Here is a 15,194-nt window from a genome sequence, read left to right as displayed (position 1 = left end):
GAGAGTCTTTTCGTGTGTTTGACATCTAATTTAGAAAGAAATCTGCTCTCCTCCCAAAGCAGAAGGAACCTCTTTAGTTTCCTTCTCTATTAACTGCAGAAGTGGTGCAAAGTTTATTTCCCCTTTGTTGCTGTTCAGATGGAACAGTTGCACCTAGGGCTCCCAACACTTAAGGGAAAGGTATATAGTGAAAAAAAATTGATTTCTGCTATTGTTATTTAGAGATCACATAAAGAGAAGTTTTCAGTGAGTGAAGTGGTCAGAACTTACTTATTTCATATTCTCTCACAGGAAATTTCTTTATGCCAATCTATAATCTTGGAGCCATACATACAAAAACCAGGTTAGGCTTTCAAGCTCACAGTCTCAAAGAAGGACAGACGTGTATACAAATAGTACATAGAAATAGAACTGGGTACAATATGTAGTGGTGGCAAAAAGAAAAGCCCTCTGTGGGTTAGGAAGAACCCCATTGTAGGTACAAGCTAAGCACTATGGGGACTGCTGGTGGTAGGCTGGCCATGGCGGGGGTGTGGGCGCTCACTCATAGCAGACGGCCGGGGTGGGGAGAAGGGTTTCGCGGATGCTGGATGCTGTAACAGAGTCTCCAGCATTGAATGAGAGTCTGCCAGGTAGACAAGAAGGAGCAGGGGCATTCCAAGTAAAATAAATAGTATATTAAAGGAAGAAAGAAAAGAATTCAGTAATTTGGTGTAGCTGAGTTAGGCTTTTTTATGAAAGAGCAATAGGAAATGAGCTTAGAGAATTAGGATCATGAGGGTATTGAATGCCAGACTATTTATTTGCCTTTTATTTATGTTTGCAAAAGACAGAGCTTTTCATCCATCAAAACAAAACAAAACCCTCACCTTTCTTGACTGTACTTCCCCTGCAGCTTCTGCCTCATTTCCCAACTCCTGTGTAAAGCAGAACTCCTCGAGATGTGTCTTTATGTTTCTGTCTCTCATGTCTCTTCTCTGCCTCTGGTCCAGCTTCTGCCCCTGAGCACGGCGCTTTTCCCCCACGGCCGCAGAGTTTCAGTCCCAAGGCGGACTCTTCACTCTCATCCCGCATGACTTGGCCGCAGCACTGGCCCTGCTGATCACTTGCTCCTCCTTAAAAACTACAATCAGAGGTTTTTTTAAAAGGGAAGAGAAAGAAAACCATTACAGTGTATGTACGTTGCCTCATAGAATCGTTGTTTCAGTTGTAGACATATATGTCTTGCCAATTGAAATTTGTGTTGTAGTCAAAAGTTTGAAATCATTTGCAAAATTAGAGCATGAGAGTTAAGAACGTGGACAGCATGGTTTCAGATGGGCCAGGTTGGTGTCCCAGTTGTCATTATTCTACCTAGAAACAACTTAACCTCTTTGGGCCTTCTCTGAGAAAGAATAGGAATAACTATCTCATAGGCATATAGCAAGGATCAAAAGAGATCATGAAAATAAAGCCCCTGGGTTGTCTTCCAAAGAAGCCAAAAAAGATCAGGAGAGCTCCTAAATAGATGGCTTGGTTAGAAGTGCTTTGCCTAGAGCTTTCTGGGATGTGGTGGTCGTATTTTTATCCCAGCTGCTTGTATCGTTTGCCCTCTGGCTCTGCCGTGCTGACCACGGGACAACTCCCCACGGATGGAGGGCTCCGTATTCCTTCATATTTCTGCCTCCTGCTGTTGTCTTTGCTTAGAGTTCACTCTTCTTTCCCAACTCCATCCCTGCCTGTGAAGTATCTACTCAGCTTCAAGTCACCTCTTCTGGGAAGACTTGCCCATCAACCTTCCTTGCCCATAAACTTGAGCCCTCGCTCCCTGTGAATCCTCCCATGACCCACATCTACTATAACGCCTCTCACTCTTTATGTTACTAATGTTTGCCTTTCTGTTCCTTCTTCTACATTGCAAGTTTCTTGAGGCCAAGAAAAATGGTTTATTTATCCTTTGTCCCCAGCCTAGAACAATGCCTGGTACATGTTATTAATGTTTGTTGAGTGAGTAGGGATAGGAAGGCTTGTAATTTGCTAAGGCAGTGCTGGCCGTTGGGGTAAGTAAGATAATATACTATTTCTATTCCTAAGAATCTTTTTTTTTTTTTAAAGGAGTTCTCATTAGCTACACTCTTTATTTTTTACTTTTATTTTTATTTTTGGCTGTGTTGGGTCTTCGTTGCTGTGCACGGGCTTCCTCTAGTTGCAGCAAGCGGGGGCTACTCCTCGTTGCGGTGCATGGGCTTCTGATTGCGGTGGCTTCTCTTTGTTGCAGAGCACAGGCTCTAGGCGTGAGGGCTTCAGTAGTTGTAGCACGCGGGCTCAGTAGTTGTGGCTCGCGGGCTCTAGAGCGCAGACTCAGTAGTTGTGGTGCACGGGCCTAGTTGCTCTGCGGCATGTGGGATCTTCCCAGACCAGGGCTCGAACCCGTGTCCCCTGCATTGGCAGGCGGATTCTTAACCACTGCGCCACCAGGGAAGCCCTATTCCTAAGAATCTTATAGTGCTTTTTATATTTCTTCATTTAATTCTCGAGGTAACATTGTGAAGTAGGTATTATTATTCCTCTTTTATAGTTTGAGATATTGAGGCTCAGAATGGTTAAAAAACTTGTCCAGGTTATACCACTAGCAGATACCGAAGCTAGAATTTACAACCGGGTCTCTCTGATTCAAGTGCCAATTTTTTTTCTGCTGCATCAATGTAAAGATGTCTTGTTCATATTTGTATTTCCCATATTGCCTAGAGCATTTCTTTGTATGTATGTGACAGTGAATTAAAATTTTTAAACTGAGTTAGTGTCAAAAGTGAGCCGTTTTGTGCCAGGAACAATAATTTTCCAAATCATATGTGATTTGAAAGAATTAACACAATCTCTAAAATTATTAGCTGGTGCTAGGTACTATGCTGTGCACAAAGGAGGTGAAAAGGAAGAGGTACAATGGCTAGAATTGGAATAAGGGTCTTCAAGAACGTACTCATTAATTATCAAGCTCTAGTGACCTAACTATGGAAAATGGAGGTAAACATGACAATGTTCAGATCACTGCTATGGAATGTATTCCTGAAATGGTATTATAAAACTTGATTAAAAATCTGCAGCTCATCAGAAAAAGAGTATTTCAAGTAGTATTTCAGATAGTGCTGCTGCTTTTAAAGATAAATGAAGAAGATCGCAACCTTCTCATAATCAAAAGGCTTAATTTAAAAAAATCATGTTTGTTAAAAATTCCATAGACTGAAGGGTTTGGCCAAGATGGCGGAGTAGGAAGATCCTGAGCTCACGTCCTCCCACAGGCACTCCAACATTACAACTGTTTACAGAGCAGCTATCGATGAGGGCCATCTAAAGACTAGTGGAAAAGATTTTTCACAGCTAAAGATAGTAGGGAGAGAACCACACAGGACTGGCAGGAGGGGTGGAGTCCTGGTATAGTCAAGCCCCGCAGCCCTGGGAGGGCAGCCACACTCAGGAGGAGAATCACAGTTGCAGAGGCTCTCCTCGAGGAGCTCCCTGGCTGGGGGTCCTGCACCAAGAAGGCAAGTCCCCAGAGCGCCTGTATTTGAGGGACAGTGGGGCTTACTTTTGGGAGAGCCAGAGGGCCATAGGAAACGGAGACTCTGCTCTTTAAGGGCACACACAAAATCTCACGTGCTCTGAGACCCAGTGCAGGGGCAGTAATTTGAAAGGAGCCTGGGTCAGACCCACTTGCTGATATTGGAGAGCCTCCTGTAGAGGCAAGAGGCAACTGGGATTCCTCCTGGGAACATAGGTGCTGGTGGCAGCCATTTTGGGGAGTGCATTCTCCCATGAGGACACTTGGTGCTGGCAAGGGCCATTTTGGAATCTTCCCTTTAGCCCATCAGTGCCAGAGGCTTACCCACCCATGAACCTGTCAGCACAAGCCCTGGGACCAAGCAGCAAGCTGCATGAGGACCCAGTCCTGTCCACCAGCAAGCCCAGGACTTGGCCTCACCCGCTAGTGGGCTAGCACCAGCCCCAGGGCTCCTGGGGCCTGCAGTCAGCCTCCTGGGACCCAACCCCACCCACCAGGGAGCTGGCAGCAACCCCAGGGCCCCCCAGGCCATGCAGCCAGTCATGCCAGGACCCAGCCCCAGCTACCAGGATGCTGGCAGCCACTGCCAGTGCAGGACCTGGCAGCCAGCTGGGCCAGGGACCAGCTCCACCTACCAGTGTGCCCACAGTATTCACCTGCCATAACAGAAGGGCCCACACAGCTCACATAGGGGCCACATCTAGAGCGTATAGCTCTGGTGACCGGAGGAGGTGTGCTGCAGGGCCCCCCCACAGGACATCTTCAACCTAAGGCCACTCATCCAAGATCAGGAAGCCTAACCAGCCTTTCTACTTAATACAAAGAAATAAAGAAAGAGAATTAGGCAAAATGAGAAGACAAAGGAAAATGTTCCAAACGAAGGAACCTCAGAGGAACTTAATGAAGTGGAGATAAGCAATCTACCCAGTTAAGAGTTCAAGGTAATGATTATAAAGATGCTTACGGAACTGAGGAGAAGGGTTGGACACAGTGAGTTTAACAAAGAGAAAATTTAAGGGAGAGCCAAGCAGAGTGGAAGAATGTAATAACTGAAATAAAAAATAGGCCAGAAGGAATCAACAGTAGATGATAGGGTACAGAGGAATGGATCAGAGAACTGGAAGACAGAGCAGTGGAAATCACTCAAGCTGAACAGAAAACAAAATTTAAATGAGGACAGTTGAAGAGATCTCTGGAACAACATCCAGTGTACTAACGTTTGCATCATAGGGGTTCTAGAAGAAGAGAGAGAACTTATTTGAAGAAATAGTAGCTGAAAACCCTCCTAACCTGGGAAAGGGAAGAGACATCTAGGTCCAGGAAGCACAGAGTCCCAAACAAGATGAAACCAAAGAGGTCCACACTATAACCCGTAACAATTAAAATGACAAAAAAGTAAAGATGGAGAATATTAAAATCAGCAAGTGAAAAGTAACTAGTATGTACAAAGGAACTCCCATAAGGTTATAAGTTGAGTTTCAGCATAAATTTGCAGGCCAGAGGGGAATGGCACGTATATTCAAAGTGATCAAAGGAAAAAACCTGATAACCAAGAGTACTCTACCCAGGAAGGTTTTCATTGAGATTTGAAGGAAAGGCAAAGAGTTTTACAGACAAGCAAAAGCTAATAGAATTCAGCACCACGAAAACAGTTTTACAAGAAATATTAAAGGTACTTCTCTAAGCAAAAAAAGAAAGGCCACAACTAAAAATATGAAAATTATGAAAAGAAAAAAAAAAAAGATATAAATTGGCCCACTTTGAATATATTTCCGAATTGTTTGGATTTAATTATTTTGCCTTGTTTGTGCAGTTTTGAAGTCTAAGTGTCTAAGTTCTCTTTTGTTTTCCTTCTTTTTATGTCTGTCCAGCAAAAAGAGGATGTTTTCCTGTTTGTCTCCACCTTGGGCCTCTTTGTGATAGTTTACTTTTAGATGCTGTCCTCATTTTTAGCTGAGATTTAATCTTCTGATTTGTTGTGGACAACTCAGCTTTCGATTGTACCTAATTTAATCAAGGAGACAAGAAAGCCCATTTAAACAATAGACAACGCCTAATTTTAATAGATATGGCCAGGTAGATTTGTAGCTAAAACTGGTAGAAAGTTCGCAAGGTGTGTAATTCTCTATTTTGCTTTGTCTAGTTTAGAAGTTGTATATTTTTCTTTCTTTTTTGCTTTGGTAAAATAGATCAAGACTTAATAGGTATTAAGAAAACAAACAAAAAATTTTTTAGGGGCCTTTAAGAAAATAGCTCTAATTGTTTTATGTTTTCAAGCTGTTATAAATTTCTTGTTTTGTTTAGTTTCTTTTAGGATAGTTGTCATTAAATCAGTAAGTTGTGGATGATGAAGAAAGGAATTTTTATAGATTTGGGGCACTTACAAGTATGGTTAAGAACTTCACACGATAGAAAAGCTTTTTTGTTTGACCTCGTTCGAGGTCATGTATTACCTGAGTGGTTAAGGTTCATGTTAATGCTGGTCCAGTGTCTCAGAAGTTTGGATTAAATGTTTATAAGGTAGGACCCTTTCTATAAAAAAGCTCATTTCAAAACCTCTCAGTGATTTTTACGGGCTTTAATTTTGTTAGGCGTACTTTGAGATATTCGTTGAGCAATACTGAATCCAGTTATTGGCTAAATTAAATGTTCTAAACTTTGATTGTAAGAACCAGTTGCAGGAAGTTACATGAGGATTCCACAGGAAAAAGATTATCTGTTGCTGGCTCTGAAGATGGGGGAGGCCATGTGGAAAGTCATGTAGGCTGGCAGCAGCCCCCAGCTGACTGCCAGCAAAAATTCAGGGACCTCAGTCCAAAAACTGCAAGGAACTGAATCTGCCACAACCATGTAAGCTGGGAAGAGGACCCTGAGCTCCAAACGAGAAGCAGCCAGCCAGCATCTTGATTTACCCTTGGGGGACTCTGAGTAGAGAACTCAGCCTGCCATTCCTGACTCTCTAAGTTGGTGGTGATCTGTTACGACGCAGTAGAAAACCCAGTGTAGGGGTATGTCAGCCAGTCTAGGGATGCCCAGTGCCAGTGAGCCAGCTTACCCTTGGATTTTCTCTTCATAACTTTTGGTATTATACTGAGGTCAGAGTGGGTATCAGCAAATACTAATTGAATTTTAAAATTTATTTCTACTTCTAATTTAGGTGATTTGAGTTTTACTTTTATAATAGCATATTAAGGTACATTGAGTGATGAGGAAAGAATTTTGGTATTCTCCTTTGTTTACTTTTTGTTTTATTATTTTTTTAATCCGTGGTTGTCTTTACCTAGAAAAGAAATTGAGAAAAAACATTTTTATTGAAGCTCAGTTCTGGAATGGGATTAGCAAACTGTAGCTTGCAGGCGACGTCAAGCCCCTTACCTGTCTTTGCAAACGAAGATTGATTGGAACGCAACCACCCTCACTGGCTTATGTGTTGTCTGTGGTGGTTCTCTAAGTCTTGAATATGCATTATTAAAAGAAATATATCCAGGGGACTTCCCTGGCGGTCCAGTGGTTAAGACTCCACTCTTCCAACGCAGAGGACGCACATTTGATCCCTCGTCGGGGAACTAAGATCCCACATGCCACACGGTACAGCCAAAAAAAAAAAAAAAAATCCAGCCACATCTGATTACCAGGATTGTGTAGACTAGTTTGTACCTCTCACCCTCTCACTCTACTCAAATAATGGAAAGTGTATTAAAATTAATAAAATTCTATAAACTCTGTGTGTCTGGAGTCCTAAGACCATCCCCAGATTTAGTGATTTGTTGGGAGGAATCATTGGGCTTGGAAGTTGTTATACTTGAGGCTAAGGTTTATTACAGCAAATGATACCAAGCACAGTCCACAGGGGAAAGGTGTGTCAGGAGCATTTGGGGGAACCAGCCGTGAGCTTCCAAGAGTGCTCACCCAGAGGTTGCACAGGACACGCTTAGTCCTCGAGCAATGACTGTAGCAGCACATGTAGAGTGTAGTAAGCTCACTGGTTCCTGGTGGGGTTTGGTCATGCTGGTAGCCATGCTTGGTGACTGACTGTAGTGACCAAACCCAGTCTCCCACAGAAGGAAAGCAGTGCTCACCATAAATTACATGATTTGCAGAGACCGTCTAGACAGAATAGTACAGTGTGGCCAAGGTACTGAGTGTGCAAAATACTTCTATCAATTTGAATATTCCAAGAGATCAGTTCTCAAGTGCCAGTCAAGGGCCAGTGAGGAAAGCAGCCCTTCTGAGTGCACGTGGTTGGTTCAGCTCAACCGCTGAGTTAACACTCCTGAACACTCCATAGTAAGTGTTCAGAAACATAACACAGAATTTTTGCTGGTTGTCAGTGTTCTGCTATACAGTGTTTTATATATATAGTTTCATGTATATATAAAATATTCTGCTAGTTCAACTATATTTCAGATATGTTCTTTTAGTGAATTGATTATTTTGTCAGCATTATCTTTATTTTTCAAGTAAGAAAATCTACATGACTTCGTGAATCAAGCCCAGCATAACTTTATAGTATCATGGGTCTTTAAAACTTCACCAAGATAAACATTGTTTTGTTTGAACTTACAGTTTAAACCAAGTATCTTCTTAAGAGTGGACTACTTTGTTGTTTCTAGCTTTTAGAGACTGAAACAACCTGGCACTTCTTTTTCATAGTTCATGTTCTTGCATAAATGTTAAAGAGTAATCATTTTCAGAGCTGACTTATCTCCATAATATTGTTTTAGCTCATTGTGGTCAATAAAATTCCCAACAGTATGTTAAACATTATCTTTTAGTTATTGAAGTAATGATGAAATGAGCATTATAAAACATTACACCTTTTAAAATCCTTGATATTAATATGAAGTGCTTGCTGTATCACCTTTATTGACCCTCATGTTATGGAAAAATACACAGGACAAATTTCTTCTTTAGAGAGAATTCATTTTGCCTTTCTGCACTTCAGTAGCTGTTGAAGTTAAATATGTAGACATATATATGTATGTGTATCTGTGTGTGTGTATATATGTTTTCCTCTATTCTTTTGGCTGGCATTATTTTCTAGACACAGGCTGGTGTATGTGTTTAGAATCCTGTGTGGATAGTGGGGATTCCTGAGATTATTCACGTACCTTGTTATGTGACTCTGGACGACTACATATAAATCATTTTATCTTCCTCTGTTTCAGTTTACCTAGTTTGCCCTCTTTCACCATGTTTTATAAGATATGGTCAGATGCTACTTGCCTGAAGTCTGATTGGGACCTTTTCAGCTAACCTCTGAAATAATTGCTTTTAATTAATTAATTAATTTATTTATTTATTTTTGGCTGCATTGGGTCTTCATTGCTGCGCGCAGGCTTTCTCTAGTTGTGGCGAGTTGGGGCTACTCTTTGTTGCGGTGCGCGGGCTTCTCATTGTGGTGGCTTCTCTTGTTGCGGAGCATGGGCTTTAGGCGCACGGGCTTCAGTAGTTGCAGCACGTGGGCTCAGTAGTTGTGGCTTGTGGGCTCTAGAGTGCAGGCTCAGTAGTTGTGGTGCATGGGCTTAGTTGCTCTGCAGCATGTGGGATCTTGCCGGACCAGGGCTCGAACCCGTGTCCCCTGCATTGGTAGGCGGATTCTTAACCACTGCGCCACCAGCGAAGTCCATAAAATAATTGCTTTTAGATTTTCTTTACAGTGAGTGTTTTTGGCTTCAGTGGATTGTGAACAAGTAGCTAGATACAAATGTCTAAAGAGCAGAATCTATATTTTATTAATCTTTATAGTCCTCCTGTTGTCCAGCACTGAGCCTTGCTGTTTCCTAGTTTCAAACCCAGAGCAAACAAGGAGTCTGTGACTTTGATAGTCAATCAGAAATGCAGCTAGGAGCAGATTTGGGTATCACAGGTTTGAGACCAGCCAGCAACCTTGTTAATGGTGGGAAAGGAAACCCATCTGGCATATGCAGAACTGCATACCTCAAAGTCCAAAATAATGGTTATCCACGAGAATAATTGTGAGTTGTCAAGAAAATATTAAACTCTCTTCAGCATATGGCATTCTAGAAGATGGAAGTAGAAGAAATTATGGAAAACTACAGCCTCCTCCTAGAGATCACAGTATGGAAGGATGTATTAAAGGCTCCTGAGAAATCTCAGCACTTAATTTTATTCAACCATGTTTATTCAAATTGATTTGACTGTGGAACTCCCTTTTCTCTGAATGCCTGTTAACACCTCCTGGAACCCATGTTTGGAGGGTACACCTTAGGCCCTGTGAGGCTGTGTAGTTGCTTTTCAGTGTTCTTGCTTTTGTTTATTCCCTTGTTCCTTAGGGCACTTACCTGGCTTGTTTCCTTTGAAGCCTTCTTTCTACCTTCTCTAGGCTCCTCCCTCCATTTCTTCCATCCCATCTCCCCACCCCCCCACCCCATTCTGCATTGTGTAGGATTTTATTTTGTTTTAGTTTAGTTTAGTTTTTTTAAATTGAAGTGTGGTTGCTGTACAATATTATATAAGTTACAGATATACGATGTAGTGATTCACAATTTTTAAACGGTATACTCCATTTATAGTTATCGTAAAATATTGGCTATATTCCCCGTGTTTACAGTATATCCCTATAGCTTATTTTATACGTAATAGTTTGTGTAGGATTTTAATTCTTTGCCTTGAATAAAAGCAAAGCCTGACTCATAACCAGCAACAACCTGTGTCTTGCCTCTGGTTCTGTTTGCACAAATGAACAGATTAATCTTTTTGAGTATGCTGTCCTTTTTGCTTCTCTGTTAATTTTGAGGCCCCAGTTTTGAGTGTAGGTTTGAGTTGGATGCCCTTAGCCTCCAGCTGACCAGGGGTACGTGTGCCACCCCTGCCTGGGTCTGCCAGAAGGCCGTGTTGCAGAAAGACGTGGGCTGTGTCTTTCTCTGAACATATTTGAAACAGAGAGAATGGTCAGACAGGTTGTGTCACAGACTGCACCCATATTCCAGTGATATACTGTCTTCCTTGGAGGAAGGGTGCTTTTCTTTGTTCTCCTGGAGTCACTCGCCAGGCCCTGTGGTCCTGGTTCTGGGCGGATCTTTGCTGCGGGCTCCTCCTGGACCTGGGCCTGCAGGCGCTTCTCCACACTCAGCTGCTGCTCAGTGAACTCTGACTGACCCAGCAGGTTCCTTCTTGAGTGCCGCGGTTTCTCTCTCTTGCTCTTTGTCTTAGGGTGAGCCTTTGCCCTGCTGTTTCTCGTTTCCTCCTTGGGCTCCTCAGAGCAGGCACTTTGGATGCTGAGATGAGGTGGAGTAGTGGTGCTTTTGTGAACCCATGTCGGTATTCTGTTGTTCTCACTGGGCTGGAATTGGAGGTTGGAAACATTTGGTTTGGGGAAGGCAAGCCAAGTGGTTTACAGAGGTGTAACCATGGGTGTAGCTTGTTAAACCTGTTTACCTCCGAAAATATTTTTTTTTCTTGAATGTGTGAGAAAATCTGTAGCTTTTGTTTCCCTCTTACTAGCTGGCAGTGATTTTCATGGATAAAGTTTCAGTCACAGAAAGCTCACCAAGTAAACAGTGAAAGTGTATCTCCTATCAGTAGTTTAAGACTCTGTTGTCTAGAATTTTGTTGCTTTTATTGATTTTTAATCCCAGAAGAAAATAAAATACTGTTAGGAGCTGGTATTCTGATACACTCCTTCCATTCTTGGTGGTTTTGCTGTCCTTTTTCACACAACCAGTGTAGTTCTTGATAAATAGCCAGTGAACAGCCCGTTGTTAATTAAGGAGTGAGTGTGTGTGTGTGTGTGTGTGTGTGTGTGTGTGTGTTACGATTCCACGGGAATTTAAAGACCACATGGATAAGGATTCTGGTGTCCCAACCCCGCCCCCAGTATATCCGCTGTACCCAGAATGATTTCTGATTCAACCACTTTGTTAAACGAATGAATTCCATTTTATAATTGAGTGGAAATGAGAGCATTTGCTAACTAAATTTGTTGGCTTATCAGCTACCAGTACTCTTCATTCTCCTTAATTTTTAAGCGCGGTCTTGGTTTTGGCGGTGTTACTTGTCACGGCTGCCATGGCGTATCTGCTTCAGCATATTTGCTGTTGCCCCACCTTTTAACCTTCTTAAAAACATTCAGTGGTGGTGGTTAGATTTAAAAGCTTCTCAGCAGGCAGGACCTTATACTTCTCTTGTTCTTTCCTTAAAATTCTCCTGACTGTTCTCATTTGTACTGAGTTGAAGAAAGGGAGGCTGAACCCGGATAAACATGGTGAACTGGTCATAGCCTGGCCCTCGCTGATCCTCCCAGGGCAGGTCTGGGCTGGCCGGTAATTGGGTGGGAAGCCTCGGAGAGCAGAGGCAGTGCTGTCGGGTGTGGCCCTGCCAGTTTGCAGGGCTAGCAGGCGCACAAGGTGCTTCCCTGGCCCCGCTGGGGACGCCTTCTTGTGTGGGCTGAGACCAGGGCTCGAGGCTTGTGTTTTTGTTTGAGCTGTTTTCTGTCCTGTAATTGGTTATCTCAAGGAATGATTTTAGTTTAGTTACCATCTTCCTTTTGTTTTACCAGCTGGGTGAGTATTTAGCTACAAAGGCGTCATCTGAAAATGAAGAGGTTATCATTTATTATTGATACTCCACTGTTGCTCTTGGTGTGACCTTTCTATAAAGTTTAGGATTAAAAGCTTTAATTTATGAAAGTTAGAGTGGTGTTTCATCTGGCTGATTGGTTTCATTTGCTTTACCCCAGAAGGTCGGCTTAATCTTGTAGTTAACTTCCTTTTTTTTTTCATATTTTATTTACTTATTTTTAATTAATTAATTTATTAATTTATTTACAGCTGCGTTGGGTCTTCGTTTCTGTGCGAAGGCTTTCTCCAGTTGCGGAGAGCGGGGGCCACTCTTCATCGCGGTGCGCGGGCCTCTCACTGTCGCGGTGGCCTCTCTCGTTGTGGAGCACAGGCTCCAGATGCGCAGGCTCAGTAGTTGTGGCTCACGGGCTTAGTTGCTCCGCGGCATGTGGGATCTTCCCAGATCAGGGCTCGAACCCGTGTGCCCTGCATTGGCAGGCAGATTCTTAACCACTGCGCCACCAGGGAAGCCCTCGCAGTTAACTTCTTAACTTTGTTAGTGGATGCAGTTTTTATCCAGGAGGACTCTACACATGTATACGTTTATACATGGATTTAGATAAAGATTTGATTTATAGGAATTAGGACGCTTCAGTTCAGGGGTAGCTCTTTAATTACAAAGCTCTTTCCTGAACATTTCATGAAGAAATTTGTAAATGGGATTACAGGAAGTAACTTTAGCTTAAAGAGTATCAGATGAATTGCATAGAACATTATGCTAATTAATTTTTTAAATTAAAAATTTATGATACTTATTTAAAATCTATTTTTTAAAGAAAAAGACAGTGATTTTGTTGAATATCCACCTATTTAGAAAATTGCAGAATTTTTTTATTCCTGGCTTTCCAGCTGATTACAGCTCACATTTTATCCTTGTGAGCTGTGTGCTTCCCATTTTATCCTTGCTCTCCCCATCGCTCAGATGTTGTATGCACTGCCAGGTAACTGGCAGATTTTAAGGGAGAGACAGTGGGGTCTTTTTATCATCTTGGCTGCACGGTATTATAGATTATTAAAATAAAGAATCCCTAAAAGTAATGGAAGTCATGGAGCCATTGTGATTCCTACCATACAGTCTGTGGGAGGTTGTCTACGATGAGGTGGAAGTCATAAATGCACCTTAACTGGGTTCAAGGAGCCCAGAAATTAGAGTGCTGGCGGCCAGCTTGTCCTCAAGCATGTCCTCCATGAGGGCATCTTACAGGTCAATATCTTGGATTGTTTCTTCTCCAGTGACCTCTTTGCCAAGCAGCTGAATTTCCAGCCTCCTGCCAGGTGGCTCTCTGTGTCTGTGCTAGTCCTGTGATCATTTAAAACTCCCTGTATTCCAAAGAATTACCTTCTTTCCGCTGTTCTTTGCTCTTGAATGTGTCCTCTATTTCAATTGGTAGCACCACTATCTTGACTGTCATGAAATTTGGCCTTTCCTAGTGCATTACTTTAACCAACTGATTCTTTATCTGAAGTATTTTCAGTAGTGCTATTTGGTTACCAAACAGTTTTAGAGTAATAATTATTAAAGTAGTAGGCTGGAAATGAATTAATAACGCTTGCCAATGTGCTGAATTACTTTCAGCACATTAAAACGCTATAGTAACTTAATTTGCTAGAGCACTTCATCAGTGGAGCTGGGAATGGAAACAAGTCTGAAGGCATGGACTTTATCACTGACCCAGAGCAGTCACTGGTACCAAGAAGCCACATTGGAAGGATGTGAGTGAATTTGCCCCAGTTCATCATTATTCCAAGAAATAAATTTAGAACCTATTTCCCATTGATGATGGGTCATTTGATTTATCTTTTTGTAAGAGAACGTATGTGCTCTCTCTACACACACACCCAATCTGTAGGATTATGTTGTTATTGTCTCTTGCCTCCCAACGTGAACTCTAAACTTCCATTTGTCTAGACTTGTCTGTGTATCTTGAATATCCATGGTACTTTGCTACCTTATGTGCTTTCTTTTCTCTTTTCTCATCTTTATCTGTTAAGAATTTTTAAGAAATATCTCCTTTATTTGATTTCAAGGTCTTTATGGAACTGTGTCTCATTAAATTTTCTCTCTTGCGTAACACCTTACACGTAGTGCGTACTTAATACATATTTGTTTAATGGAACATTTTCTGTACTTGGAGATATTTAGCAGATAGTTAATTTTCTTAAATGCAAGTAACAGAAAACAAACGTAGCTAGTTTAAGAGGAAAAGTAAATTTTTTGGAATCATGCTAGTATATCCTGAGGAATCTAAGGTAAAGCTGAAGGGTGAACTGGGCCTCAGGGAGATCTGGGAACCTCACTAGCAGGAACTCACGGGTCTTTCCTTTAGAGATTTGTCAGTAGTGTGTCTCAGCTTCTACCTCTCAGACTCTGTAACTCTCAATTCAAGATCATCTGCAGAATCTGCTTGCCTCAGATCTGGTCAGTTGCCTACCTAAGGCCAATCATAGTAGACACATGACTGTTCAGACATGGGAGGCCATCCCTGTGGCTGCTTGGAGGTGGATGGCTATCCCCCGGTAGAAAAGCAGTTGTTCTCTGAAAGGAGGGGTCAGAAATAAATTGTAACGGATGTCTCCTACAGTGGTATTTCTGACTTCTGGAAACTGAGCCAGTATGGGTTTGGTAGATTGCAGGTGACTTCAGCTGTGGTCAGGTTAGGGTGTTGTCCTTGCCTTTGCTGACTGATTTCATAGGAACTACTTGCTCATGTCTTAATCTTGTCGTTTGTGATACTTAATCACTAATTCAGGAGACTCCTAGTTCTGAAGTTCATTGGGTCAGAGGAGAGAAAAAAAGTCATAATACTAATAATTTTGTTATGTTTTAAACATTAGCAAATTATGATCATAGCTACATAGTCACTCTTTGGTTCTGTGAATTTGACCACTGCAGTATTTTTTCTACTGCAAAGGATCCTGATTTTCTCTTCTGTATTATTTCTGTAAATGGGCTGTAGACCTGAAGAAAGTAATTGTATATGAAAATTTTCAGAGGGCACCAGTTGGTTAGCTTTCCAAAGAAAGCAGGAGAAAATCAGTCTCTCCGTCTGTCTCTCTGTGTCTCTCTGTGTCTC

At 42.0% G+C, this 15,194-nt stretch overlaps 1 protein-coding gene across 5 annotated transcripts in view; it reads left to right on the top strand.

Annotated features, from left to right (window-relative positions):
• Positions 1-15,194, top strand: part of SPIDR (scaffold protein involved in DNA repair) — a 358,224-nt gene that overhangs the window by 107,573 nt on the left and 235,457 nt on the right. Inside the window, exon 1 of one of the 5 annotated variants that reach the window (XM_082364147.1) lies at positions 11,414-12,063. The exons of the other annotated variants lie outside the window; for them this stretch is intronic. The gene's annotated coding sequence lies outside the window, so the exon portion shown is untranslated. Of the gene's footprint in view, positions 1-11,413; positions 12,064-15,194 lie in introns of those variants that run through there. 5 annotated transcript variants of the gene reach the window in all.

The sequence above is a fragment of the Balaenoptera borealis genome (genome assembly GCF_965194805.1).
Source record: "Balaenoptera borealis genome assembly, chromosome: 17".
Taxonomy (NCBI): Eukaryota; Metazoa; Chordata; class Mammalia; order Artiodactyla; family Balaenopteridae; genus Balaenoptera; species Balaenoptera borealis.
Note: the sequence above shows the minus strand (reverse complement) of the source record. Positions and strands in the feature narration are given on the sequence as shown.